Source organism: Coregonus clupeaformis, unplaced genomic scaffold (genome assembly GCF_020615455.1).
Source record: "Coregonus clupeaformis isolate EN_2021a unplaced genomic scaffold, ASM2061545v1 scaf3069, whole genome shotgun sequence".
NCBI classification, from domain to species: Eukaryota; Metazoa; Chordata; class Actinopteri; order Salmoniformes; family Salmonidae; genus Coregonus; species Coregonus clupeaformis.
The window spans coordinates 1-16259 of NW_025536523.1; the positions used below are offsets into that span (position 1 = coordinate 1).

General features: G+C 41.2%; 1 pseudogene; it reads right to left on the bottom strand.

Annotated features, from left to right (window-relative positions):
- Window positions 1–1118: 1118 nt before the first annotated feature.
- Window positions 1119–15120, bottom strand: LOC123489614 (annotated as a pseudogene).
- Window positions 15121–16259: the final 1139 nt, after the last annotated feature.

Sequence of the window (16259 nt, forward strand, 5' to 3'; positions counted from 1 at the left end):
GGAATGGGACTTAACTGCATTGTCACCTACAGGTAACTTTTAAAATAAAGGAAACACTTGAGTAAATGAGGATACAATGTATATTGAAAGCAGGTGCTTCCACAGGTGTGGTTCCTGAGATAATTTATTAATTAACATCCCATTAATTTTGTCTACCATGGCTAGAAGAAGAGATCTCTGACTTTGAAAAAGGGGTCTCAAAGGAGCATAAAGGGTTTAAAGTGTGTGTGTGTGGTCTGGAAGTAACCCAATTGAACACTTAATGGATATTCTGTGACAAAACACCAAAATTGTATGATTTCTCATGGAAGAATGGCGTGACATCCCTCTAATAGAGTTCCAGACACTTGTAGAATCTACGGCAAGGTGCATTAAAGCAGTTCATGCGGCCTAACACCATATTAAGACACTTTATGTTGGTGTTTTTATTTCAGTGATACCTGTAGCTGCCAGTGACACACTTTATGACTACTGTAAGTACATTTATGATCATAATGCATGTGCTTTAAATTGAGCAGCAATGTTGAGTGTTGTTACCAGCTGCAGGTATATGCCTAATGCCATTAATACAATCTACTCTTTAGAGGAGTGGAAGACAATTAGCTGTGGGGAATAAAACAACTAATAAATCAATACACATCTAATGATGAAAAAAAATATAATGATAGTTAGTTACATATCGGGATATAATTTTTGACTTGTTATATTGTATCGTTTGACAATATCGCAATATTATTTTGCGCTAGTTTGCCTATGTACTGCCCAAAAACTAAACCCAGATTTATCCTTCATACCCTGTTCTCCATCTTCTTTTTAAAATGGGGGCCCATTTGTTTCTGCCAGCACTTTTTTATTTCCATGACTGATCAAAACTTATTTTCTCATGCCTCTCTCTTGTCCCTCTCAGCAGACATAGTAGTGAGCAATACGTTGGGAACATCGAATCGCAGAAAATCACAGTATCGAATCGCAATACTATAGAATCGAATAATACACGTATCGGCACCCAAGTATGGTTGATAATATCGTATCTGGGAACTTCCCAGCCCTCCTAATGACCCTTTCATCAGCTCCAACAGATACCTCCCTTCTCTATGGATGTGTAGAAGAGCAGTTACCGTGTGCTCCTGGTAGTTCGTTCTTCTTCTCCTGGTACACGGTGCAGGTGGAAGGTATGGCGAGGCCGATAGCTTAGCGAAGAACACATCTCGATGCAGGTGATGAAATTCTGCCACTGCTGCCACGGTGCAGCCCCCACCTCCTGGGTCGATAAACAGGGCATTAGGGGATGACCCCGGAGCGCTCCAGGATGGCCAGCACCATACCTGAACAACAAATGAGCGGACAACAGGAACCTTCATGTGCTACTTCCTCTAGTCTAATGTAACACATAATTTATTTTGTAGACTCCCCCTCCCATCAGGGTTTGAAACTGTTGAGGTTAAGTCAAGGTGTAAAGGGTGACCAACGTACCCTCACAGAAGGACAGGAAAGATGACCGATGGATGGTGAGGAATTTGAGAACGGGTTCATAAGGCCTCCAGCAGGTCACTGGTAAAGAAGAAGAAGAGGAAGAGAGCGACAGGGCCAGGCTGACAGAGATGTTGTAGATGATGGTGATGTAGAGGATCCTCCATTCACTGCAGAGGGAACAGATCAATACAGTCATATTAGTGGGGATACCAGTATGTACATTCACTTTCTCCAATTTCCCATCAAGATTGAGCATGTATTACTCAATACTTATCGTAAACATCAATGTCTAATGCGAGAAATGTGCTGACATCTTATACTATAGATCCCCTGTATTTTACTTTCATGTGAAATGTAAAAACACACAATGAGAAAGTCCAGCATCGCTGGAGGGGAAGTTGAATGGGTGAAATGGAATGGAATGAAAAGGTTGTGCTCACTTAAAGTCTCCATCATGATATTTGCCAAAGGCCTGCAAGAGGATGGTGACGACGGCCATGATGGGTTTGATCGACACAGAACTGAAGAGTGGCACCATGATATAAATACAGGATGGGACATGGTTAACACAGACAAAAACAAGGACAATGAAGCAGATGACAACTACTTCATGCTGGTTATTGGGTTTGAAAGGTAGCCAACTGTATGTCTTCAAACACTGAGTAATCTATGAAATGAACGAACATTTTGTGGAAATAGATTGTGTGTCTATCAATTTGCAACATGTATGACATATTATGTTAAAATCTTCAAAATATGCATGTATTGACATAATGCCAAAACAATGTATTGTCTTAATTAATGTTAAAAAGTACACTAAGGTGCACTCTTATTGAGTTTTAAGGGTTAGTCATTTTCCTTACTTTGGCTACCTGCAGACCTTTAAATGTGAAATGATATAGCAACTTCAGGACAGGCCTGTGCTTTTGGATTAGAGGTTCTCCTCTTGAAACTCAGGGTAATCTCTAAATGCAGTTATTGATCCCATTCCCTCCAACTTGTCGGTCTCAAACAGAGCAAGAGTAGATATATTTCTATCCCTTTCCAACTCTTCTCTACCAGAAGGAAGAGAACAGCAAAGTGGTTGTGCTTTGAAACCATTCCCACGTAGGGGAGTCCAGCCAGAACATGCCAAATGTTTATCAGCTCCCTTTTCTGGACATCTTTTTCCATTTCATAGTCTATTCACTGTTTTGAGGACATACCTTTCAGATCCAATTGCCATCAGTGTAAGACTCAGAGCACAGACTGCATCCCCAAGACACTATGGGGACAGTCTCAAGCTGACAGCTCATATTATTGCTCTGTGTTTATTACAAAGCTGCTTTCACCTGTTCTCAGATTGCTTTTATTTTCCTTTTTAACCAGTCAACCTTATCCTCCAAAAAGTGGACAGCCAATTATAATGGCTGTCATTTCGCAATAGAGGAGCGATCTTGATAAAAAAAAGTTAAAAATGAGGTGACATTAAAATAACAAATCACAATTTCCTATTTCCATATTTTCAGAATGCTTTCATCAACCAAGCAAGAAGGAGGGAGATGGAAACTCACCTGTTTACAGAATCTTAAAAAGCCAATAGAGTAGCTTATTCCACCTAAGCAGCAGGTACCATACATACAGCTCGACCTGGGAATGATAGAAAACGTGTGGTCTAAAGTGTATCCTTTGAATGTGTACCAGATTTAAAGTTTTTAAAACGAAAACATTCTAGTGTTCAAAATACAAGACAGCATTATTATTGAAGTCAGACTACCTTAAAACAAGATCAAGACGTTAATTCAAGGAAATTACAGCCTGACCCTGGGTGACTGCAAGACTTGCAATACAAAACTGATAATCCCCAACATTCTGGGTGGGTTTTTGAAAGCTACTTGCATAGCATGTAGTATGAGACCATGGTATGGGTGATGGGACCCGGGAGCACTCACTCAATGGACTTCCCTCGGATCTCGGACATGATGGCACTCCTCTCCCCCGAGGTACTCAAAGGACAGGCTCAGGAAGTTGTAAATCACAAATGCTGTCATGGAGAGAAAGGACAAAGTTACTCACATACATTCCTGTACATTATGATGGAATGTTGATTTACAACACTGATACTAGTTTTGCAAGTGGGGTCATTTTCAAAAACAACAATTCAACGTCACGGGTCAGTCCGTTTAATGATGGAATCCACAGTAGGGGGAAACAGCACCACTGGACCGCCCCACCACCATTGGTTATTGTTGCCGAGCTGAGGAGTGTCGTGCAGCATGGTAAAAAAATGTGCAGTACATATTTTGCTCTATCGTGCGATGCAAATGATTGTAATATCACAAACAGGCGTGGTTGTTCCACCATTAACCCTTTACACTCATGGGAATTGGCCGATATGGATAGGGCAACATTTCTTTCAGAAGAAATATGAAATGCATATGCATAACCACAGCAGCAATTGAAAGGAACAGTTTGGAGATTATGGAGAAATTATTACACCAAAAGGTGAGGACACAACAGGTCACCTGACAAGACTGAATCCAAACATTACACTATTGATTTTTGTGCATTTTACATTTACTGTACTTTTCACTGCATTTGTTGATAACGAAATCTGAAAATACTCTGGATACATTCAGTAACATGATAAGACTATTCCTGGAAAATGTGGGTAGGTGCAACAAAAGACAAAAATACAAGGGATTGAGTGAGAGGAATAACTGGTGTCTCCAACTGGCCCACACAACTCTCCAAAGTGTGCACAGTTCCTAAGTCATTTCAATGCACTTTATGACTCAAAGAAGAGTCTTCAACTATAAGGTACTTTTTTTTGAGCTCTCCCTAGCTGTTCCGTTAAGGAACTAGCAGCAAGCATACTTGTAGTTGGTTTGCTTGGAACACAACCTTGCCTCCTGCCATCACATAATTACTGTTGTTGTTTACACAATCCAAAAAATTGTCTATTATAAATCGCAATCTGGATCAGGTGGACATCATTTGAAAGCCTGTTCTATTGCCAACATGACTAGCTAAGTTCTAAAATATGATATTACAGTGTTAGGCTTTCACAATGCAATTCAGAGAAACAGATCATAATTTTGGTGCACATAGAAAGGAGTCATGAGTGCATTCAGGGTGTGTGCCACGGTGAATTTTCTTCACAATAGACAAACATAAGCTCATTCTGTTCAGAACAACCCAGGGTACGACGCCATGTCATCTTGTAACTGTACATTAAACATAGTGATCATAAACGTTGATACTGTATATGACATGAGTTTTATGATATGGAAATGTGAAGTGCACATTTGGACTCACAGGTGTTGTGCTTGCTTGTATGACATCACAGCGGTATTTATTATCATCCTCAACTTCTCATCTTTCAAAATACATAGAGTCCTCTTAATTTATAGCATTTCCCTCACTCAGACCACAATTAGCAGGAGGGATGGGAGTGACATCTTGTCGTGTGAGGTGCTCAAGTTCAGCACAGCTGTCAGTCAAAACCCATACATCACTGTGAAGTGCAGAGCCATATCTCCTGACGTCATGTATCGCATTTACTGCACAGTCAATGCCTTCCAATCTAGGCATTTATCAGTGCCCAAATCTGCAATTTTTAACCCGTTTACGGGTAACGAGTGTAAAGGGCTACCGATTCCAGCTTTAAGAGGTGACTTGAGCCAACTATTTAATCTCAGTAAAAATGAATGTTCTGTCCATATAAATAATTCCTGATAAACATGGATTTTACAAGATAATTTGTAAATCTGTGAGCACTCTGTGCCGCAGGTAATATTGTGGGCCATATTGTGATGATAGCACTGTAGAGATCTTAGGTCCTAATTTAGAAGCTGTGGAAACTGAAATGATACTTTTGTGAGAGGATTTCACTTTACAAGAATCATATTTTTCACCAATCAATGTTTTCTCCCCACCACTAAGAGGCTTGGGATGGTTCTCTGTCCTCAAAATCCTTCCTAAGCCTTAGTTGCTATTTCAGGAGGGGTTTAAAAAAGCTAATGCAGGTGGTGTACACTCAAGTATCAGGGGCACAGAGTTTCACACAGTGCTTTAACCCTGGCCATGCTGACTCAATGCAATAAAACGGTTAACCTGTTCTTAAAGAGCAATATCCACCACCAATCACAAACTTGTCTCAAACAATCTAAATGAATCTTGTCAATAATGCATGGAAATACTAATAGTTTAAAATGTCTCCATATATGAAATTACACTTAATCCATTCTGCATGTGATTCACCTCTGCCATTGGTAAAGTACTACAGTCTTTTCTTTTTGCTTCGGTACATCATGACTTTTAAAGAAAGGTGTTTCAGAGTACAATTCATGAGACATTAATAATTCAATGTGAAGAATAGCTATGAGGAAGATGAACATTTCCATTAAGCTTGAATTAAAAACAACTCTTAACTAGCTTAGTTTGGATTTATAATGATCTCAACTAAAAGTACATCCCTTTTCCACCATTTGCAAAGAATAGAATACAAAAACCACTAAGCCTAAGAGGAAAAGAGACACCCTGGAAACAGAACACCATAAACAAAATGGGCCTCTCTACTCATAGGGGAAGCACAGACAGGTGAGAAAAACAGGTTGGGTCAGTCCGTTTTAGCCTCACTCCTTATAGCCATCAAATGTTTTTTCAGAACTCATAATAGGTCTACCGCCAGTCTAACTGTCATTACTGGCCAGACAGAACCCGCCCCGGTGTCTGACTGCTGCTGCCTGTACAGGTGCTTATAGAGGAAACCGCTGTCAGGGCGCTGGCTGAGAAATGAGGCAACAGTGAGGGGGAGGAGAAGGGTGGGGTGGTTTGTTTACCGTACCTTCATAACAGTCTCGGATGGAGTCAAAGTAGACATAGTACTGGTCGTTGCTGATGAAGAGCAGGCTGAGCCAGGAGTCAAAGGCATAGATTGGCACGATGAAAAGAATGCGAATGATGTAGGCTGCTCGTTAGGGACCGTGTAGGACCTCAGGTGTATGTAGATCTGGAAAAGGAAATAATCAGTTTATAAACAAACAAGAGCATTGACTTGGCAAAAATGCATTGAGGTATTCAAATCCCAGTTTCAGCCCCCAGACCAACAATTATGAATAACTGAGCTAAACCTGACAGGCAGTATTAGGGGCCAGTGCTTCAAAGAGATGGGTTCTTATGAATAAAGGGTACTTCTTTGGAACCCTCTCAGGGCACGATTTGGCTATCACACAGGGCCCAACAGGCTTTAGAAGGACAGCATTACAGCATTGACTAAAATATATAAAAAGGGCAGTGTCTGTAGATTGGGGGTCGAGAGGTAAGAAAAAGGATATAGGAGGGTCAAAATGAAAACCCAGAATGATAACACTGCATAATTGGGGTAACAAGGTGAGCGGAATGAATTTCCGCTGATCAAGGCAAAGCTTGACTGAAAAGTGAATGTCTGTGTTATAGGATCTACTCTGCTGCAGATCTGTTACTGGGACGTTTTTACACTTGGGAGAGAGAACAGAAATAAGTTGAGGGTGCACTGCTTCAAAACTTGTGTCGCAGACGGTTGAATTTGATTAAACTCTTCAATTTCACTGAATTATTTTAAAACATAATGCAGTATTTGAATGCTAAATGGTGTGGCATGATTCCCTATTCTAGGAACCAACATTTTTCAGAATTGGAGTCAAGGCCTTGGGGTGAAGGAAAGTTCAGAGCATCCATGAAATAGTTAAGTTTGTGAAGCACATAATCAACTACATATTTTCAGGGGCAAATGCCAATGGAAACTAAAAGCTCATAATCTAGCCATCCATCATATACAGTACACGAGCAATGGTCAGAGTTGAGTATTACAGTTTGATCCATTTCAAGTGGTGCACCCTGGCATTTCTTGACTTCAGCTTCACTCACACAGACTCATGCAACATGATTAAATGGCCATTAGAGGTGGCACATTAGAGACTGGCCAGTGCCAGGGCGTGATGCATGTGGCTCTCCTGAGAAGTGAAGTGAAGCAGGCTGCAGACTGATGTCCTTCATTTCTCCTGAATAGCTGGTAGAAAGACTGCGGTCCTCCAGGCTCCATAATGCTGAGCTGACAGGCAGACAGACAGAGCTGTGCCCTGGGTAATGACTCTGCTCTAGCCTGACTCAGACTCAATACCCCCCCGCCTTAGCTGAGCAGTAGCCCAAGTCCATCCCCCAGCTAATTTCAGTTGGTCTGTGAAGGGCGTATAACTCTACCTCATAACACTCCACCGCCCGCCCCTGGCCCTGACAGCTGTGACACACCAAACGTCCATGTTGGAATGAGAAAGAGTATGGAGTAGAGTGTCTCGCGTATACCAAGCAGTGTCCGTGAGAAAGTGAGAGGGGTGTGCACTGATCATGACAGTTCTATACAGAACACCCAGACAGAATGAGAGGACCACTCATTACTCTGACTATAGTGTGATATTATGACCCTCCTCTCTCCATGACAAGCTGCCCAGGGAAGTGGAGGTCTGAACAGTGTAGTGTGTCAGAGAACATCAGTAACACTCCACAGTATTGTAGCACCTGGTGCCTTGCAACACAGTAAGCAGACTGGGTCATCTAAGGTCAGCATTGACCAGCATACAGTGTTAGTATGCAGAATGGGAGAGGAGGAGAACTCTCCAGAGGCAGTCTTCTGGAGGAAAATCTGATGATACACCAGAATACTAAATAAAACCAATCCTGTCGGGAAGGCTGTTTTTAATGTCCCTGCATGCTTGCCTCATGCAACTATCTCACGGGCCACATATGTTAATGTCTGGCCTGCTTCGATGGGCAGTGGATGGGGAAAAAAACGACTTCAGAATTAAACAGATGGACAGAACGGGAGACTACATGGAATGCCAATTGGACCATTTTGCATGTTGTGGAAAAAAAATAAAAATAAAAAATTGTATAACTCCCTTTAGGAAAATGTTCCATTTTATAAGACATTTTAAATCTAGTAAAAAAGGGTATGCTTGCTATACCAGAGGTATGCCTACATCTGCTTGATGTATTTTCGGTAATAGAGTGTGAGCTGATGATAATGTGAAATGTATCAGAAATGTTGCAACCTGCGTATAGAAAAGGTCAGCACATGAACCCAGGGGGACAATAATACCATCATATTCCTATCTAGAAATATCATAATCATCTAAATCTCCTACCAGAGCCAACACAGTGGGACTCCTGGGGGCTTCCTGTCTATACAGCTGCTAAAGGTTGGATGGACCCATTCTCAGCAGCAGTCAGGTTTATCGGTTCATCAGCACAATATGAGAAGAGACGCCTCGCTCCCCACTGCTGAGCAGCATAAAACACACAACACATGGGTCCTCCGCTGATAGCCCCTGGCAAAAAGTTATCCTCTCCTTTTATTACGACGCTGTAAATGTGACCTCGACAACACCTGCACATCCCTGCTGATAACGCATGCCATTCAAATGTACACCCTCTCTGGAGTTGATGAAACGGCAGTCTGATGATAAGTTTCACCATTGTCTCTACTGAAGGATTACAGCAAGATACAGGGTAAATAGCAATAACTGAAGAAAAAAACACCCTTCAGTAGGCCTATACTGAATGTGAATATATTCATGGTACTTAGGCCTTATTATACTGCTCTGACCAGCCTTTCGATCGATGATGGCTCTGTTTGCATTGTGTTGTTTTCAGTGGTAGTCACGGTCAAGGGAAGTGCCCGCAAACAGCAACACTAATGGATCACGTAGTAACAAGGAAGAAACAATAACACACTATGTACAGACTGTCACTTTACAGATAGGAGCCAATTAACTTTCACACTCAGTCTTGCCTCTCAATGATGGAGACAGTGAGGAGAAAGTAGGTCTGGTCAACACCTGATAATGGATCAAATGTAGAAGTGAAAAACACAAAACAAAATGTATTGTCTGACTGGAGAGTGAGAGTCTTTGCCCTCTGGCAAGGGTGTAGACAACCCACAACACCTTCCTAGCTCCCATTACATATTTGCATTTGTTTGCCTAGAAGCTGAGTGATACTGACAACGCCTGGAGCCATGCTTTTTACTCGGCACTGATTTTGTTTTCTAGATTCACATCAAAATGAGTACAGAGGCAGAAAACTGACATAATGTAACCTACCTGATGGCAAGTGAGGAGCAGTGCTGACCAGACAAAGATCCCTGACAGAGCTTGAGCAGCGGTTGTATTCAAGAAGATATCGTATGCCACAATAGTCCCATTCCCTGTTTGAATTATTGTCATGTTGGATATGTCTGACTTGTTTAGAATTGGAGATGCGAAACGTATGAGAGACTCATTTTGGGCGCCTTCCGAGTCCATCGCCATTTCCTCTGCCGAGCTGTTCATCTGAAACAAACAAAAAAGTGTTGTTCAGGTAAATGAGGAAGCTCTAGGCCAGGGATCAACTAGATTCAGCCGCGGGCCTATTTTTTCTTGAGCGGATGGTCAGGGGGCCGGAACATAATTACAAATAATTTGTAGACTGCAAATTGACCGCAAGAAGCCCAAACAGATATAATTTCTGACTTACACATAAATGATTTCAAACCTTACTTACATTTGTATACGATCACATATATCTCTCTATTATGTGTGGGAATACTTTGGAACAGATTTCCAAAATGTTAATCACTTGGAGCTGATTTGCTGAGTGTTTTTACAGTCTTATGTCCCCAAAAATGTATAATTATAATATACACAACACAATATATATATATATATATATATATATATATATATATATATATATATATATATACATACATACACACACACACACACACACACCAGTCAAAAGTTGGGACACACCTACTCATTCAATGGTTTTTCTTTATTTCCACTATTTTCTACATTTTACAATAATAGTGAAGACATCAAAACTATGAAATAACAAAGTTCATTTGTGGAATTTCTTTCCTTCTTAACGCATTAGAGCCAATCAGTTGTGTTGTAACAAGGTAGGGGTGGTAAAACAGAAGATAGCCCTATTTGGTAAAAGACCAAGTCCATATTATGGCAAGAACAGCTCAAATAAGCAAAGAGAAATGACAGTCCATCATTACTTTAAGACATGAAGGTCAGTCAATACGGAAAATTTCAAGAACTTTGAACGTTTCTTCAAGTGCAGTCGCAAATACCATCAAGTGCTATGACGAAACTGGCTCTCATGAGGACCCCACAGGAAAGGAAGACCCAGAGTTACCGCTGCTGCAGATGATAAATTAATTAGAGTTAACTGCACCTCAGATTGCAGCCCAAATAAATGCTTCACAGAGTTGAAGGTACAGTGGGGAGAACAAGTATTTGATACACTGCCGATTTTGCAGGTTTTCCTACTTACAAAGCATGTAGAGGTCTGTAATTTTTATCATAGGTACACTTCAACTGTGAGAGACGGAATCTAAAACAAAAATCCAGAAAATCATATTGTATGATTTTTAAGTAATTAACTTGCATTTTATTGCATGACATAAGTATTTGATCACCTACCAACCAGTAAGAATTCCGGCTCTCACAGACCTGTTAGTTTTTCTTTAAGAAGCCCTCCTGTTCTCCACTCATTACCTGTATTAACTGCACCTGTTTGAACTCGTTACCTGTATAAAAGACACCTGTCCACACACTCAATCAAACAGACTCCAACCCCTCCACAATGGCCAAGACCAGAGAGCTGTGTAAGGACATCAGTGATAAAATTGTAGACCTGCACAAGGCTGGGATGGGCTACAGGACAATAGGCAAGCAGCTTGGTGAGAAGGCAACAACTGTTGGCGCAATTATTAGAAAATGGAAGAAGTTCAAGATGACGGTCAATCACCCTCGGTCTGGGACTCCATGCAAGATCTCACCTCGTGGGGCATCAATGATCATGAGGAAGGTGAGGGATCAGCCCAGAACTACACGGCAGGACCTGGTCAATGACCTGAAGAGAGCTGGGACCACAGTCTCAAAGAAAACCATTAGTAACACACTACGCCGTCATGGATTAAAATCCTGCAGCGCACGCAAGGTCCCCCTGCTCAAACCAGCGCATGTCCAGGCCCGTCTGAAGTTTGCCAATTACCATCTGGATGATCCAGAGGAGGAATGGGAGAAGGTCATGTGGTCTGATGAGACAAAAATATAACTTTTTGGTCTAAACTCCACTCGCCGTGTTTGGAGGAAGAAGAAGGATGAGTACAACCCCAAGAACACCATCCCAACCGTGAAGCATGGAGGTGGAAACATCATTCTTTGGGGATACTTTTCTGCAAAGAGGACAGGACGACTGCACCATATTGAGGGGAGGATGGATGGGGCCATGTATCGCGAGATCTTGGCCAACAACCTCCTTCCCTCAGTAAGAGCATTGAAGATGGGTCGTGGCTGGGTCTTCCAGCATGACAACGACCCGAAACACACAGCCAGGGCAACTAAGGAGTGGCTCCGTAAGACGCATCTCAAGGTCCTGGAGTGGCCTAGGCAGTCTCCAGACCTGAACCCAATAGAAAATCTTTGGAGGGAGCTGAAAGTCTATTGCCCAGCGACAGCCCCGAAACAAGAAGGATCTGGAGAAGGTCTGTGTGGAGGAGTGGGCCAAAATCCCTGCTGCAGTATGTGCAAACCTGGTCAAGACCTACAGGAAACGTATGATCTCTGTAATTGCAAACAAAGGTTTCTGTACCAAATATTAAGTTCTGCTTTTCTGATGTATCAAATACTTATGTCATGCAATAAAATGCAAATTAATTACTTTAAAATCATACAATGTGATTTTCTGGATTTTGTTTTAGATTCCGTCTCTCACAGTTTAAGTGTACCTATGATAAAAATGACAGACCTCTACATGCTTTGTAAGTAGGAAAAACCTGCAAAATCGGCAGTATATCAAATACATGTTCTCCCCACTGTATCTGTGACCAACAGATGCGTATCTGTACTCACAGTCATGTGAAATCAATAGATTAGGGGCCTAATGAATTTATTTCAACTGACTGATTTCCTTTATGAACTGAAATTGTTGCATGTTGCGTTATATTTTTCTTCAGTGTAGACAGAGTGCCTTCGGAAAATATTCAGACCCTTCACTTTTCCCAAATTTTTTTACGTTACAGGCTTATTCTAAAATGTATTAAATAAAATCAAAATCCTCATCAATCCACACAATACCCCATAATGACAAAGGCAAAACAGATTTATAGAAATTTTTGCACATTTATAAAAAATTAAAAAACAGAAATACCTTATTTACATAAGTATTCAGACCCTTTGCTATGAGACTCGAAATTGAGCCCAGGTGCATCCTGTTTCCATTGTTCATCCTTGAGATGTTTCTACAACTTGATTGGAGTCCACCTGTGGTAAATTCAATTGATTTGACATTATTTGGAAAGGCACACACCGGTCTATGTGAGGTCCCACAGTTGACAGTGCATGTCAGTGCAAAAACCAAGCCATGAGGTCAAAAGGAATTGTCCGTAGAGCTCCAGAGACAGGATTGTGTTGAGGGCACAGATCTGGGGAAGGGTACCAAAAAATGTCTGCAGCATTGAAGGTCCCCAAGAACACAGTGGCCTCCATCATTCTTAAATGGAAGAAGTTTGGAACCACCAAGACTCTTCCTAGAGCAGGCCGCCCGGCCAAACTGCGCAATTGGGGGAGAAGGGCCTTGATTCAGGGAGGTGACAAAGAACCCGATGGTCACTCTGATAGAGCTCCAGAGTTCCTCTGTGGAGATGGGAGAACCTTCCAGAAAGACAACCATCTCTGCAGCACTGCACCAATCAGGCCTTTATGGTAGAGTGGCCAGACGGAAGCCACTCCTCAGTAAAGGCACATGACAGCCCGCTTGGAGTTTCCCAAAAGGCACCAAAGACTCTCAGACCATAAGAAACAAGATTTTCTGGTCTGATGAAACCAAGATTGAACTATTTGGCCTGAACACCAAGCGCCAAGTCTGGAGGAAACCTGGCACCATCCCTACGGTGAAGCACGGTGGTGGCAGCATCATGCTGTGGGGATGTTTTTCAGTTGCAGGGACTGGGAGACTAGTTAGGATCAAGGGAAAGATGAACGGAGCAAAGTACAGAGAGATACTTGATGAAAACCTGCTCCAGAGCACTCAGGACCTCAGACTGGGTCGAAGGTTCACCTTCCCCACAGGACAACGACCCTAAAAAGACAGCCAAGACAACGCAGGAGTGGCTTCGGGACAAGTCTCTGAATGTCCTTGAGCGGCCCAGCCGGAGCCCGGACTTGAACCCGATCAAACATCTCTGGAGAGACCTGAAAATAGCTGTGCAGCAACACTCCCCATCCAACCTGACAGAGCTTGAGAGGATCTGCAGAGAAGAATGGGAGAAACTCCCCAAATACAGGTGTGCCAAGCTTGTAGCGTCATACCCAAGAAGACTCTAGGCTGTAATCGCTGCCAAAGGTGCTTCAACAAAGTACTGTGTAATGGTAAAGTACTGCGTAAAGGGTCTGAATAGTTATGTATACTTAATTTTTTATAAATGTACTAACATTTCTAAAAACCTGTTTTTGCTTTGTCATTATGGGGTATCATGTGTAGATTGATGAGGGGAATAAAACAATTATAATCAATTTTAGAATAAGGCTGTAAAGTAACAAAATGTGGAAAAGGTCAAGTGGTCTGAATACATTCCGAAGGCAGATCTCAGAAAATAAAATAATTTGGCCAGCGGCTGCTCAGTGGTGGAAAAAGTACGCAATTATCATACTTGAGTAAAAGTAAAGATACCTTAAAAGAAAATGACTCAAGTAAAAGTGGAAGTCACCCAGTAAAATACTACTTGAGTAAAAGTCTAAAAGTATTTGGTTTTTAAAATACATGTAATTGCTAAACTATACTTAAGTATCAAAAGTAAATGTATACATCACTTAAAATTCCTTCTATTAAGCAAAGTATTCCCACGCATAATAAAGATATATATTTGATCGTATACAAATGTGGGCAAGAGTTGAAATGATTATATTTTAGGCGTCTTGTGGTCAATTTGTTATCTACAAATTATTTGTAATTATGTTCCGGCCCCTGACCATCCGCTCAAGAAAAAATCGTCCCGCGGCTGAATCTACAGTAGTTGATGATCCCTGTGGTAGGCCTGTGTGAATGATCAAGAACAAAACATCCACAGCCTTTATAATCTGTCTGAGCAACCTGCTGTATGGGCAAGTCATAGCCTACACACATTTTGTCCAAACAAATATTTGTAATTACTTCGTTTTATGTAGGCTACATAGGTAAAATACTGAAACTTACCTTGCTTAGCTGTCTGTAGACTCGATGGCCTTGACCTAACGTTACTGGTATATCCACATTTGACTTCAAATCAAACGTGACCTTTCTCAAAAATACATTTGGACTGTAACAATTAATAGAAATAAAGACGATTTAGCTTATGTTATCGAATACCATTACCAGTGAGCTTGCTATCAGAAATGGCTTCCTTTCAAAAGGTACGAACGGAGGATTCTATACTTCCTTGTTGTGAAGACAGGTGTAATGCGAGGTCGAAGTCCACACAGCCGGTGAAGGGTGAACTGACAGTGTAGGTTATTGGAATAAACGAGGATGTAGGCCTATGTTTTAATAAAAGCGACACAGATAATACCGAATATATCCTCTCTGGACTATTGCTCCTTCTCACTAAACTGCAACTTCAGGGATTTATTCATTGCGCTGATTCTGTTGCAAAATGTTTCGTCGCAACAGAAACCGTTTAAGCCAAATGAAAACGTTTTTCAACGAAAACGAGTTTCAGTTGGACAAATTCAGGTAGCTCCTCCCCGTTTCGTTCCGTTCGCTCTGTTTGCTTCTGTTAAATTATTAAACGGTAAACTGTTTCCGTTGCCAGACGTAATGAATATACCCCAGGTAAACACTCAGGTGGAGCATGGACTGTAGAAGCACGTCGAAATGTGATCCTAGATGTAGTCATCGTCATGTGACATAACTATAGGCCTAGTAGCCTATACACCTTTGCATGTCAATCTAGTTGTGTGTGTGTAATAAGTGAGGCCTAGTACAAACATTGAAATAAGTCAACCAAGTCAAATAAATTGTGTAAGTATAAATTATATGGCCAAATAAACATTGTATATATACTGAACAAAAATATAAACGCAATATGCAACAATTTCAAAGATTTTACTGAGTTACAGTTCATATAAGGAATGTAAATCAGTCCATTTAAATAAATGTAGTAGGCTCTAATTTATGGATTTCACATGACTGGACAGGGGTGCAGCCATGGGTGGGCCTTGGAGGGCATAGGCCCACCCACTGGGGAGTCAGGCCCAGCCAATCAGAATGAGTTTTTCTCCACAAGGGGCTTTATTACAGACCCCCACTGTATCTCATTGGCCCTATATCATAGCAATAAATTAAATGCTATATTGCATGTGAAAATTTTATGGGAATGGGATGTATTTGCTCCTTTCTTTACATTTGTGTTAGTTATGCACTCTGATGGTATTCAGTGTGGCTTTAAAATAAAGATGGTTGTCTCAAACCGAATCAGTTTGTGGCTACTGGCTTTCACTCAATCCCCAAAATTCCATGGGCATTTATAATGCATAAACTTCACATTTATATGACATATTTATTCCCACATTTACAGTTCATGCTACAATGTAACAACAGATAACAAAATAACAGTTTTAAAAGGATGGAAAAACATTCAGAGCAAAACATAGTTGTTAAGTGCATTAAGCCTTTTTTTTTTTATTGTCTTTCCAGGTAGGCCATTCTGTTTCTCCATCCCTGAACCAGTAGTTACC